At 40.8% G+C, this 15,100-nt stretch overlaps 1 protein-coding gene across 5 annotated transcripts in view; it reads right to left on the bottom strand.

Moving 5' to 3' along the window:
• The window catches only part of IL1RAPL2 (interleukin 1 receptor accessory protein like 2), a 337,388-nt gene that overhangs the window by 127,239 nt on the left and 195,049 nt on the right, over positions 1–15,100 (bottom strand). The gene's annotated exons all lie outside the window — the stretch shown is intronic.

The raw sequence follows: 15,100 nt of genomic DNA, 5'->3' as shown, positions 1-15,100 counted from the left end.
GGTGAGGAAGCCAAAGATCCAAACCTTACTTTGCACAATATTCTTTATATCCAGAAATTTATCTCCTTCCCTCTTTTAACCTTGAAATTATTGTTAGCCAGCCAATTTCATACTGCACTTAGGCTACTCACAGATCTTGTACCTAATCCTTTCCAGACATTTCCAATACTTGGAATGTGGTGTTGAGTTTTACTTCCAATGCAGAGAAACAGAATAATCCCACTGATTTTGATTTCTACAGTTGTTTTCTGAGGGCCATTTGCTCCGTATTTTGTACTTAATTATTGCTTCCCTGTTTTTCAAAACCAACAAATAAACTTCACTTTTTAACAGAAGACTATTGATGGCAGAAAACAAGCAAAAAGCTGCAGGAAGATGCACGGGAGTGTGGGTTACACTAAGGCAGGCCCCATATCTAATACAACATTACATTTGCTCCCAAATTGTTGAGAGAGGATACTGCTGCACTGAATTTCCACTTCCATGCAGTTTAATGGCAAGCAGCCTTGCACCAGCTGTTTAAAAAAAAAAAAAAAAAAAGGAAAAAACCCAGAGAGAAATAGAGTAACTCTAAATGCCTGTCTGTGCCAGGAAAATGAAAGAGAAGTGCATGGAGTCAGATTCCCAATCAGTCTCACTTTTAAAATCTTGAACTTTTGGAGGAGACAACAGGTGTTGTAAATCAGAAGTTACACCAGAACTGAGCAAGGATTTAATCATGTACTATTTTGTTAAGATACCATCTCCTCCTTCAAATCCAAGATCACATGCTTTACAATGACAGGAAACTTTTCCAAAATCTTTAGCTATTTATGCTCCCAGTGAATAAAGTGTCTGTGCAGAGAGAAGAATTGAAACTCCTCTGACAGCCTTAACATCCCATGGACAGTTATGGTGCTTATTTTTCTCTTGTTTTCAGCCTTGCTGAATTAATTTCTGACAAACTGAAGCCAGACTGTGTCCACATTACTAAGTGACACTTCGTTCAAGCTGTAGAGATCTATTTATCAGGTGCCCAAATCAGGCACACCAAGTTAAAGGACCCAGTCCATAACTGACTTTTATTGTTCTGTTCCTGCTTTTCTCTTGAATCAATAGAAAAGTTCTGAGATAGGCATGTTGTAGAAGTGATGGATGCCATCACTGCTAATTATTCCACCCATTACAAGACACAGAATAAATCACTTTTTGTCTGGTGACTGTCGCATCGAATTTGTAGAGCACAAAAGACACTGCAGATCTGTGATACGCCTCTGTTCTTCTCATTACATAAGAGATAAAGATATGCATACTTAATAAATACATTTATTTTAACAAGATGAAGACAGGCCTAATTCAAGTAGTAGCACTTTCTGAACAGCTTTTTTATTATCACTATTACACGAGCACAAGACAAGTTTTATTTTCAAAATGGTCTTCACAACAGAGCATGGGGTTTTGCCATTTATGTTTCTAGTAACTGCAGCTAAAAATGCCATTTAGAGATGAAGCTGCTGCACAAGTACACTTTGTTCAATAGAAGAGCCAAACACTCACTTCTATCAAGAGCTCTGTAAGAAAAGCTTCCTTATTCATTAGGTATTCATTCAGCATAAGTTTCCTGTACACTTTCAAGTGTTTGGGATTAGAGGGCATTAGGGAAAAGGATTGGATGTTTTACAACAACAGTTGTAGCTGTGGTGCTGTGACAGCTGGAAAAGCTGTGCTCTGACATGTACTGCTGGAGGTGACCCTGGGAGACAGAAGAACCCTGCACAGGTTTTCACATGTGCCCTCCTCTGAAACTCCATTTTTCTTCTGCCCAAGACTCGAGATTGCCCTTAAGCATTGCGCTTAAACCTTCTCCACTTCCAGCAGAATAAAACATTTGCTTAAGTTTTGCTGAATGCAGCAGACAATTGGTCAAGGGATGGGCAATAGGTTCATACTTTACCTTGGTCCCACAGAAATCAGTTAAAGCCCATGAGTACCTCCTGACATTCTTGAGTAAGGAACTGCAGAGTCAGAGCTGACACTGGAAGGCTCAAGCACATCCAAAGCATTTGTCTAAACAAGCAGAGAATGAAGAGCTCTGAGTAAGCTCATGTATGTGGTACCATTTTAACAATACACAGCAAGATGGGTGTGCATGCCTGCTCCTGGTATAAATGGATTCCTATATCTACTTTTATTTTAGTGTCTTCACATCTTTCTTCAGAGAAGATAATCCATAACCTAAGTGAACAGAGTGTTTTGTAGTTAAGAAACAACTGTTTCATCCCTACTCTTTGTTATCTTTTGAATGAACTGCTTAACATAAAATTTTTATTTTTCATTTTTCTGCTAAATTCTCCAGGGGCATTTATTTTTAAATGGTTGGGGATTTCAGAACAGACTTCAATTTCAAAACTCAAAACTTGATTTGAATTTAGCCCTGGATGAAGGCCTTTGCTGTGATATGCTTCCAAAATTATAACTACAAAATGAAGTAGCAAAGTCATTTGAGACTTGTTTACTGCATGATAATTTCCACAGCTGGAACTGCATATGTTTCTCTTTAGCTGGGGACAAAGAATGGCTTGAAAAGCTTGCTCTCCATGGCTAAGGGAATTTAACACCCACCAAAGATCTACTCTGTTCCATGAAAATGGAAGGTTTTTCTTGCCAACTCACCTCAACTCTTACTTTTCTAACCCTTTACCCTATACATCTGAACAGCTCTTCTCCAGCATTGGCACCTATGCCTGCCACAGACCAAATACTCACCTGCCCTCTGGTGAAACCCTACTGAGGGCAGCACAGGTTCCTCTGATTAACATCAACAGAACCAGACTGTTCATTTCAGATGTTTGCCCCTTCAGTGGCACAGACTGAGTCACACAGTGGCACATCCATCTAACTGCTAAAGGTCAAAGGGACTGCCCTAGATGAAACCAGATTAATACATTTGCTTTTGTATCCTGGATTTTCCTCCTGCTGTTGGCTGTCTAGAGCACAGTCACCTTCACCTCAGGAAGCTGGCAAATAACCTAATTTCAGTTTCATGCTGCAATGAATTTCTTGTAAGTCCCATACTATTTCCTCACCCCGTTACTTTCCTGTCACACTTCTCACATTATGTTTTGCCACTCTGAAGCTTTTTTGGCACACATTAGCCCTTGTTACAGTAGTCACAGCCATACTTACACCTATTCTACAAGGTTGCCCCTTTCATGCCAAGTCAGCGACTTAAAAATCTTTCCCTTTCAGGCTGAAATTTCCCAGGCATGAACAGAGACCAGAGTTGATTTTGCTGTTGCTGTTGCCATTTTTGTTGCAAGGAAAATATCCGTTTAGATGGTCTTTTTCTCTTCTGAAGGTCAAAAATGCAAAACCAAAGCCTCTAGGACAAGGGAACTGTGCCAGCCAGCCCAGCAGACTGTGCTGCAGGGATGCAGCACCATGACAGTGTGGTGGCATCTATCTTGTCCCTTGGGATAGTCATCACACCATCTGACAGAGATGGAGCAGAGCTACATTCCTGCACTGCTTTATATTACATGTGCACCTTGCCTCCAGGAGTGATGTACAGCACCCATGACAACAACCCCACCACGGCAGCACCACATTTGTTACACTGACAAATGAGCTTCGTACACGGAATTGCAGCCACACGCTTCCCAGTGACTCCATCTCCCCCCTCCTTGCTATGGCTAAAAGGAAAATAGCATTTAATACTTCAAAATACTCCTGCTATTAAAGGGTTTATGATAAACGCTTTAAATAAAGATTTAAAATATTTATTGGTGCGCCAGGGTTTCAGATGGGAGGAGGACAACTGCTCCTGTTGTTACTTGTGTTATCTTGCAATGCCCTCTCCGGTGGCAAGGTCCTTGGCACACATGAAAAGCGCAGGCTGAATCTAAATCAGCAGGAGTAACTTCTTAAACTCACCTCCATAATAACCAACTGAGAATTAAACATAAAGGTCAGTACAAAGCAGCACTGTATCCTTAATTTCTACTGCTGATTTGAACTTGTTGACACCCTGGATTCTTTTATGCACCTGTTTAGCTGCCTCCTTCCGTGTCTCTATCAGGTTTTTGGACTGATTTGCACTGATTTGGACTATTGGTGCTGGGTCACAGATTGCACCTGTTCTTTGGACACTCTCTCTTTTTTCCTCCATGACAATACAGCACAGCCTGGTTAAAAGTTCTCAGCCAGACAGTCAAGCATGCATTAGAATGACAGAGAATCTCAAAGATGGAAACAATCTCTGGGTTTAACTTCCCTTTGTTCTGGGTTAACAGGCATGGCTATGTCATGGATTTGGGAATTTAAACTGCCACTTTCCACACTTGCAGCTGTTTCTCACGTCAGCCTCTGGGATTTGACTATGTCCTTATATTTAGTAAACACAAGAACAACAGAAAGATTTCCTCTAATTTAGGCATCTTCACTTGAAGATAAGAATCTGCAGTTTCATTTCCTATTCTTATTTTCATAATGTAAACCCAGCAAGCCGTTACTCACTAAGAATGTCACCAACAGGGAAAGCAGAGAAATGCAAATGTCTGTGAATTAAGGCAGAATCAGAGCAGTAAAAGCACACTAAGCCAAAATCAATCCTATTTAAAAGATAGAAACATGCCATGAGGCATCCAAATATAATTGATAATATTCTTGAAGTGTAGTATTTTTACCAATATGAGCACTTATCTATTTTCCTTCATCACCCAGAAAATTTAAACAAAACAACAGCCTGTAATGTTCAGATGAAAATATATGCATTGCCCAGTAACTTGTTTTTTAACCTAAACTTTATTATCAATTTTTTAAGATGTCATGTCTTAGCAATACTTTTCTATCCTGCAGCTCAGCTCTTTTCACCCTGGATACTTCAAAAGAAATCCTAACAAGAGAGGTTGGTCTTTTTGCAGTGTTAGGAAGAAAAAAATAAAATCACTCTTTGTCATACTGAAAACATGAGAATGATTCAGAATCAAAGGAAGAGGATTTCATCAAAGGTCCAGAGAGAAGATGAATAGCTTCAGGAAGGAAATGGGCTTTTTAAATGCAGTTTAACATTGAGAATGAATGTAAATATCTAGCCTGGCTGTGCAGAGAGATGGAGGATTTGGGGGGAAGGAGAATAGGGAGAGATATAATGCACACAGGAGGGTATCTAGCAGACACTGCAGACTGGGACCTGATGTTCCAAGTTTTTCTTGAACTTTGACTGTCACAGTAAACAGCCCCAGTAAACAGCTGGATTCACACATACAGGACTCAAGGCTAGGGAGAAGAATATTTCAATAAGCAGCTAAGTTACTCTAGGCATGAGGACATCAAGTTTTAGTCTCAATTCTTCCTCCTTCTGACATTTTGAAATGTCAAGCTCCTGTCCACATTGCTGCCTTGTTTCCCACCTTGTCTACAGCTGAGCAGAGGAAAGTTACCTGTTCACTGCATAAAAAGGACCACAGGATTACTGGTGATGTCCAAATGAGAAATATGCAACCACAAAGTCACTGTAATGGTGCAACTATAGGTCAGGAACTGCAGTGTGGTCAATTTTATGTTCTTATTTGAAAGACATCCATTTCCAAACACCACAGTCCTAGGGAGAATCAGTGAGTGCTCCATGCTGGATGGAGTCTGTCTGCAGCACCTCCATCCATGGCTGCATTGTGGTGTCAGGCATCACAGGGAGCTTCATGGGACTACCAGGGCAAGTGACAAGTTCCTGTCACCTCCAGCTGACACCCCCTGTCAGCAGCTGTGTCAGTGAGAAGCACCCAAACTTAACAACAAAGCTCTTCTCTTGCACCAAAGAAAAGCTGGTGAACAACACAATATTTAAACTCTGCAAAGTCCTTATTAAATGTGACAGCAACAGCTGTAGCAGCTTGAGCACTGACAGAATGAGGAAAAGAATTAAAGCCCTTTTGAGGGTTAGAAAAAGAAAGCAAGTACCATTTTAAATATTAAAATGAGGTCTGGGCTGAAGAGGGAATATAGATCTGGTGGCAGATAGCCAGAGACTTTGGAGGTGCTCAAAGCTGTTTCTCTGACCCTCCCACAACTTAATGGAAAGGAACTTTCTTTCCAGTCCATCTCTTCTACATTCAACTAATATATATAATTCACTCTTCTTATCTTCAGAGTATGATGTGTCCCATTAACCTCTCCCCCACATCATGAGCTCCAGCCAAAATAAATCTCAGAATTTGCTTATGAAATGCACAATTCCCATTGCAGTGCCAGAACTGTGGATAGTGGGGAACAGAATTATTCATTTTTGGAAGGTGGAAAAAAAGCAGACATTAAAAATAAAACCCAAAAGAGAGGCATTTTCCCTCACAAATAGAATGATTCAACATGTACATTACAGGTATGCTCAGTTTCCTTGACTCTGCTTTTCTGGAATGAAGGCAATGATAACTTTCCTTGAGGGAATTGTTGGAAGTATTTCTGTGCTTCAGCCTCCTGCTTCAGTTATGAGGCCATGATCTACAGGAACTTGAACAGTCCTGTATAGGAAGCCACTAACATGGAAGAGAACTTTCTCATGGATGTTTGTTTAAGACAAACAGTCCCAAGTGAATTAACTTCAGTATATGAGTAAACAATGAAACATTTCTTTGTGTGAGATGTATGAAACTCGTTAAAGGTGAGAACTTAACAGGCTTTGCCACTGCTAGGAGGTGTAGGAACCACAGTTCTAACCCCTGAGGATTCCACATTTCCAGACTGACCTCTTCACCATCTTCTCTTCTTTCAGCAGCAGTCTGTGATCACAGTATTTCCTCTGAGTGCTGCACTGCCCAAAGCTTTAGGGCAGCTTCTTTGCAAAGTGATAGAAAAAGTACTTCAGCTAGAAAAGCAGTGAATTCTCTCCCTCTGGAGAACAACACAGAAAAGCTGCAGTTTTTCCCAGAATGGAATTCTTACTATGAAGGGGGAAAAGAATTTCTTAAGGGGGCAAATGCTAACATTCCTCTCTGACAAACTCATGTTTTTTCTGAAAATTCACATTTCTTCATCAGCCTGATACTCTGGTTGGATCTGTCACCAGTTTCAAACAGACTTTTATATCAGAAAACCAAGTAACAAAGGTTTTCCTCTCTCTCTCTAATGCTTCTCACCGTATTTCTGAGATCCATCCCTCTCACACTGGCATGCACACCATGCTGAAGGACCCACTGTGTACCCCTCTTATTTCATTTACAAATGAAGTGGCCTGTGTTTCTGCAACATGTGCATAACCCAAGAGAAGCCCAAATGGCATCTCTAAATCAGATTGCTTTACTGCACAGCCACGTGTACCAATATTTAGATAATACTCCCCTTAAAAACATCTGCCTAAATACAGTTGCTATGGCCACCTAGAGGTTACAGAGCTGTCATAGCCTTGGCAGGGTCTTGTTCCAGGTGCATTTCATCTCGCATTAAGGAAGAAAAAGCAGCATGGCAGTGTATTCCAGAGAAGCTCTAAGGGCATACACAGCTTATGGCAAATTGGTTCCTTCCCTGCCAGAAGCTATAACCACTCCTGGCCCAGGATGGGCGGCTCAACTCTCCGCAACTGGACTGCTGATGCGATATGCACTGCATAAAGATGAAAAACCATCTGGTGCTTGGATCTAGCTTCCTTCCATACAACCAAAGCCCTTTTATCATCTCAATCGATTATGAAATTATCTCAGACCAGTTCCTGGCAGACAGGTACCCACACAGGAGAACCAGCTCCAGCCAAGATAAAATAAAATCAGAGACTGCACAGACCAGACTGCTCTTTCTGAGGTGAAACAGGCCTTTAGGTCCATTGCTGGGCTATACCAGAAAAAAAAGAGTATAAGAACAGATAACAACCCAAAGCTGCCTTAGAAATTTATGACTGTATTGTTTATTAATTTTACTGTGAAATCATTTTGGTTTGCAATTCGCACTTTATATTTCCTGCACTTTCTCAGAGTACTTCAGCCTACAGGGCTTGTCATAAAAAAAAGCCTTGGAGAGCTTTTCATTTCAAGCCAAAGAAAAAGATGAAAAGTTAAATTACTTACTGTTGCATTCCCATTGGCTGCAAATTGATTTTATTTACTGAAACATGCTTGCATTGCGAAAACCACTCAATACACACAGTAAATAAGTCAGTACATGTAAGTCTAATGTAACAGAGTAGTTACCCAGCCCTTTGAAATAGATTGGAGTAATAAACACCTAAATACAAATTCAGTTGAATGCTTATTTTTCTCTTGCTTAGAAAAGGTCAATCAATGATATCAAAGACAAAAAATAGCTTGGTTGGTGCTGATGAAAATTAAGAACATCTTTTCCATGCTGCTCCATGATATCAAAGACAAACAAGGTACTTAACACACCCAGCATATTCTTGTATGTCCTTTCAACTTAAAAATTGCAAGGCACAGAGCAAACATTGGTAAGTTATTAGCTCCAGTCTTCTGGTGAACTTCATAAGAGCAACATCAGAGCCTGAAGCAATACTACTTCTGTCAGATCTCATAAGCTAAACAGGGTCAGGCCAAACAGGTGCTTGAATAAGGCACCTTTGAGGATCACATCACTGCAGTAAGAAATAATGCTGACAATTCAGTAGCGAGCACTATTCCTTCCACAGCAGAACTCTTCATCTCAGACACACAGCTACAAGTGCCAGGCAGGACAAACCAGTTTTGAAAAGCATCAACATCGTGCTGTGAAAATATTATCCTGATCTCCAGCTCAAGTTATAGCAGAGCTTTTCACCTATTAAAATTTCTCCAGTCATTTCAAAGGAACGAGACAGGCATTGCTTCTGGTTCTCAAGCTTTTCTTATGAGACAATATATTAAGCAAGATTTGCAGTTTCTCTGGGTGGGAAAGCTGCATTTTCAGTGGACAAGGCAATCTGCTCACTCATGTGTATCTATTTTACCATTAGCAAAATGGTTTCAGGGGCAGTGTTATTTTGTGCCTGTGCATCTATCTGACTATCTATTATTAATAAAGAAGAAAGAGCATCCAGCCTACATTTTCATGATGAAGGAAACTTACTCTAACACAGAAAATGAAAACATACAAGTTTCTTCCAGTGTGTGCGCTTTACCTCACTGTTGTTGGCAAAACCCCCACAATCCTGTCATTTATACTAAGTCACCTCCACTACTGAAAGCACAATACAAGTAGAGCCACTTAGAGAATGTGGCTCAGCAGCTCCCGGACTGAGCAGCAGTTTTTAAAGTGGGAGCTCATATCTGACATTTACAGTATATTGTCAGTGATTCAGTGAGCTACAGTCGCTGTGCACAAAGACAGGGCATTGGAGAAATGAGCAACCCATAACATGAGTGGAAGCCTTGGCTGCCCACATCAATAAATTAGACAATACCAAATAATCAATGCTATAAACTGCAAACTGCTGATTTAAGGTGGAAGGAAAAAACCATGATGTTCAAGAACATGACAGAGAACTAGGGGGCAACATAGGTCAATAAAAACTAATGCTATTTGCCATTCTAATTACTCTGCATGTTCATGAGCCAGGAAGGCAGGCTGTGGAGCTGTAAGTAAAGCGCCAGGAGTACTGACACTATATATAATTCATAGACTGCAGCATATTGCTACATTTCTCACTGCCCTTAGAACTTGCAGTTTCTCCAGGAGATATGGAGGTAATACTTAATGTTTATCTTCCAAACTCATATTTCATGAGCCCTGTATTAACAGGTCACTCTAGTGAATGGAAAAGTCATCAATCTGGATCACTTGAGGGACTGCAAATGAAGGAGCTTTTATCCTTGTGGATGTATTTTGTTGTCACTTTAACAGTGACACAGTTCACACAGCAACCACCAATGGGCACAGGCATCCCTCAGACACTGTCCAGATCCTCACCTTACAGACTCTGATGAGGTGCTCCTGAAACCAGAAGAGTTGGTCCAATTTATCAGGACCTCGCTGGGTGTCAGGTGAAAAAGAGATGTTAAAAGACATCAGGACTTAAAAAAAAAAAGAACAGGACTGGCACTTCTTCCAGGTGAATGGGCACCCTCATTGTACTGATACCATGCTCTGGACTGAATTTTCCTGTGGACTCTTTGCAGACACAGAAGTTGCTGCAGATTTATAACAGGGTTTTTGCATGGTTGAACAAGAAATACTCTGAAAAAGGCAGAGAAATTGCTCCATTTTCCAAATGGGGTCAAAAGCAAATGAACACATTTCTCTTGATGGATCATACTAGGCTTTGCCTGAGGTAGTTGGAAAAGCTAAAGTCACCACAGAAATCAGTGGCAATTAAGTCTGCTTCGACCACAGAAACATGCTTAGCTATCTACAGGAGTTAATAGGATGCCAGACATGTAACAAATCAGAATTGAAATTAAAGTTTTAAGATAAACTTTACTGTATTACAGAAAGCTAATATTTACAAAACAAAGACCTTGGTAAAAATTAATACAAATCACATAAAATATATCAAAAGAAAACTCTAATTGTTGGCACTTCCTATATGTAGCTTTAAATAGATAGTTATTTTGGCAATAGTTTGAGAACCCAGCTGTGAAATTCATTTCCTGGTTTTTAAGTACTGTATTTGTCAGCACTTAACCCATTTCTGCCTTGCTGTCTCTCATAGAAAGGAAGGTTTCCTTTAGAAAATAAAAATAATAAAAGATGCAATGCATCATTTATAAGAAAGTGAAGCAGAGGAAATGCTAAGAACAGTATCTCCTACCACAGATCTTTTAAAGCTTGGGACTCTCAATAAAACCTTAATTTGGGCAGGCTTTTTGCTGTCCCTTGCATTTAATGAAAAAGTGATTCCCTGATTGTGTCAAGATATTGCAAAGAGATGAAGTCTTGCTATGGAAAGGTGTAATTTATATGAGCAAGTAAATGCCACTTGAGATATGATGTGTCAATAGTAGAAGTGAACAGGAAGGATTTTCTGTTCCCAAACCATCTGCAGTCTCCCTCCCAGAAGTAAAAAACTTATGCAGATTTAACTTGATCATTTTAAGATTTCATTTCCAAATTAACAAGTATCTAATTTTCACAATTGTTAGAACTGCAGTCACAAGCAAGCTGCTTTTCTCTTTTTCCATTGTTTTGTAAATATCTTCCCCTGAATAATTTATTTCTCCAGATTCTTTTAATTTATTCTCTTCTGGACCCAAATATTTTAAAAGTTCTGTTATGAAAAAATGTTTTCTCAGAGAAAGGAAGGCCTTTCTGCATCTACCACCATAAATGCCGTTCATTAGTCAATGGAATGTACCAACACCATGAACTAAAAAAGAAACTGAAAATCTCACCAGTTTTATCCCTCTCCACTGCTTATGTTACATTTGAGGAAAATCAGAAAATGCACACTTTATTTTGAGCTCAGCAGCCTTGGTTGGTTAATCATTGTATCTTTCTTTGTGACACTTTTTGGGTAGTGATACCTAAAGCCACCATGGCACACAGGCAGGTGCCAGGAGAGCCACAGTGCGAGCCCCCTTCTCCCTTCATTCTCCCAAGCCAAGCTGTGAGATCCAACCTCATCAGCCAAGGAAACAGAGTGCAAACACCCATCATCCCCTTGCTCCGGGAGCTTTCTGCACAGGGATTTCCTCTCTGTATTACAAAGTATGGGAGGGAGTTCTGACTTATGGATAAAATAAAATTGCCTGTTCAGAACAAAAATAGTTCTTAAGTAGAAAGGGCCAATATTCCAGTGTTCCCTGCCTGTACTCCAGCAGCTCCCCATGAAGTTACAGGGAGCAGGAGTTGGGCTTTCAGCTGGAAACAGCACATTTCCTGCCAAAGGGGAGCTCTGGTTGGAACACTTGCATGGGATACAACAGGGGACAGGCATCCCAGGCCATATGTCAGAAGTGATGAGGACTGCCAAGCACTGGGAGTGAGCTGATTGTTCACAGCAGGCAAAGAAAGGCCAAAGCTGCCAAGCCAGGAGAGGAGGGAAAGAATAAAAAGCATGTCCCTACAGCTGCTGACAGCTTCAATATCACTTTAGAATTCTGGTGAACACTAAACAGAGGAAATTTTTCTTTTGGAGATGTGGAGCTAAACAAATAGAGCTCTCAAGAAGGAGCATCTGCTTCCAGAAAAAGGGAGACAGCTCCAAGTACAGCAAACACTTCCCATGCCCACCAGCAGTGGCAATGCAAGGGAGTGAGGAGCAGCAAACCCTGAAGGCCAGAGCAGCCACCACCATCCGCACGTCACCGTGTTTTACCTTGCAGTGCTTTTCAGGCTGCTTCATCAGGAAAATTCACAGGCTGCTTTAGGCTTTCCTTGAAATGTTTTCTGCTTTATTTGAGACAACAGACTCTCTGACCCATGCTTGAAAACACAAACAAATAAGGGAGAGGGGAGCTAACAGCTCTCATTAGAGCTGCTGGCCAAAATCAACAATAAAGCACCAGTGCACTTCAAGCAACTCCCAGATGCCAGGGATTAAGTGAGATATTGAGTGCTGACCGGAACCAGAGCTTGCATTTGGGGAAAATTTTGAAATTTCACAAGAAATATCCTGCAAAACTTCAATTAAAAAAAACATAGCTTCCTCCACAGCCTTCTCCTTCGAACCAGCCTTAGCCCAAGGCTGCTTGGGTTAGGGTTCCAAAAACCACAAAGCCCAGAGCTCCAGGCACACTGCAGCTCCAAAAGGCATCCCAAGGAGAACACAAAACTGCCACAACATGGCTTCCTCCATGGCTTTCTCCTTGGAACCAACCATCAATTACTTTTGTCAATAAAGGGGTTCCAAACCCACAAACAAAATCCAGCAACAGCAGCAGGTGTAATTTGAAAAGTGAGAGATTTAATGAGACTTGAAATAATTTAATTGAAAAACTATGATCAAAGAGTGAATTCGGGCAGAATCATTCAACTCAAGTAGCCATGTGGAATAATTTGTCATTTACGATGGTCAAAACAGATATTGCTGCACAAATGACTTTTAGGAACGGCCAGGCATTTTAGCAGTCTCTGAAGAATATGCCAGAGTAGAAGATGAAGGAAACTTGGAGGACAGAGCTCCTGGACAGAGTGGTCCAGTAACTCCTGCATGTCATTCCAATCCATCACCAGCAGTTTATGCAGTTGTTCAGATGGCCAGCTTATGCTGTCATACTGGAAAATAATTCACCAGTACAAGCTCACAAATCACCTCTTTCCACAGGCAGCAGAAAGAACAAGGCAACTTCTCCCTCTAGCACAGCTGTCCCTGAAGAAACACATCCCTGCAAACAGCCTCATCCGCCAGGGGCACCTGGGCCACCCTGTGAGAGCAGCTCTTGCTCTCTTCTCAGAGGCATCGCCCTTTCCCAAAGCTCCAAGATATGTCTCCTTGCATTTTCTTCTCAGCCTGTGCCCTCACAGACCAGTGTTCCAAAGCAAAAAGAGTGCTGAAGGAGCAGATAAACACAGCAGGTGTTTTTCACAATGGCACCTTCTCACCCTCAAAGCTATTGAAATATTGCTGTGCAACAAGACAGAGTAAACTTGTTGGTAGGGCTGGGGAAAACAGGAAGATGCAGAAATTGCCTTTCAAAACCAACACTGCATTCTAAGTCTGGGTTTTTTTTCTTTTAATCTGAATAGTTTAACTGTTCTTTAATAAATGTTGGCATTTACAATACTCATTAAAATGCTTTTGATTGTTGATATTCCTGAATAACTGTAATTTTAATAAATTATAATCATGTCGATTATCTGTAACTTTATATTAGTGCATTCAGTTTTTTCTGAATGGGTGCACTCTAACTTATTATCTAATTAAAAACTGAATTTCTGTTACATTTTTACACTTTAGAACCCTAGATCACAGTTTCTAATCTCACTTGTTTGTTACTCTAAAGGTACCAAGAAGCAAAGTGAATTGGTATCAATATATTTTTTTTTACATAGACTGAAGGGTTATGTGTTATTTGCTAAGAGATAACACTGTTGTCATGTTTCTTCAGCAAAAAAGGCTGACAAGACTTGTTTCACATCTGTCTGCATAATATAACAAACCCATGAAGAACTAGTGATGAAAAAGCTGGTTTGTTGACAATCTATTATTGTTAAATGCACCCAAACACCAAGATTTAGGCACTGCTCATTAGTGCTGTATTGTAGCTCGGGATTTTTTCCCTATAAATACTTTCTGCCAAAATATTTTTCAAATATATTCTAGGCTGCAAGCCTTTCCCTCAGAACCCTGAAGAGCTACAGCCTCTGAAATCCTTTATCACCTGAATCCCACCCAGCTGTTCATTACCCACTGCAGCCAGAAAATGACATTGCCATCCCTGTGTCCAGCTGCCCCTTCCTGCAAATGCCATCTGACCTGTTTGCTTTCTGCTCTGCTCACCTACCAACACCACTCAGGTCCCTCTGTGTGCCTTCCCCTGGCCAGGCATCACACACTGATAGCTTTCAGTTTCCATCTAAGACTGCCAAGATTTCTTTGTTACAAATTATTTCATACTTGCTCATATCATGACTTGGCCACAGAAGAAAGGGAGGAGGAACTCCCCTCCTACCTCTAACTGGCCCACTGAGATCTTCCAGTTGGGTCTGCAAAGGCCAGAAGGCAAGAGAGGATCCAAGGAAAGCACACTGTCCTTGCAGCTCCCTGCCCCAGGCACAGCCACTAAGACAACTGTGCTGACACTTTGTCACAGGAAATTAAGGGAACACCTTCTAATGGCTCTAATGACATCACTGGACTTTGCTGGATAAATAATAAGAGCAGGGTTGTGTCCCCAGTTGAAAGCCTCTACTTGAAATAAATCCTTAGGCAACACTGATATAAATACCAGACAGACAGACATCCTTCCCTCGGCCCACAGCTGCTCTCTTGTCTGCTGGTAACTTGGATCAGCCTGGCTTGTGGGATCACATCTTCAGCAGAACTGCTGCATTTGGCTGGGATCTCATGAACTATTCTGATTAGTTTTACCAACAGCAAGTTAAAATGGTGCTTCTGGCTCCTGCACCTTGAAATTTTCCTAAAGCTTTTGATGTAGCTTCTGTTATGACAGCACTGCATTTATTCTGATTTCAAGTTTCACTGTTTAGATGCCCATTCTGCATTTAGCTACAAACAGCAAATATTTCATATTGCTACTTACATAAC

Source organism: Agelaius phoeniceus, chromosome 14 (assembly GCF_051311805.1).
Source record: "Agelaius phoeniceus isolate bAgePho1 chromosome 14, bAgePho1.hap1, whole genome shotgun sequence".
In the NCBI taxonomy this organism is placed as follows: domain Eukaryota; kingdom Metazoa; phylum Chordata; class Aves; order Passeriformes; family Icteridae; genus Agelaius; species Agelaius phoeniceus.
The sequence above is the reverse complement of the archived record's forward strand: the minus strand, read 5'-3'. Positions and strand labels throughout refer to the sequence as shown.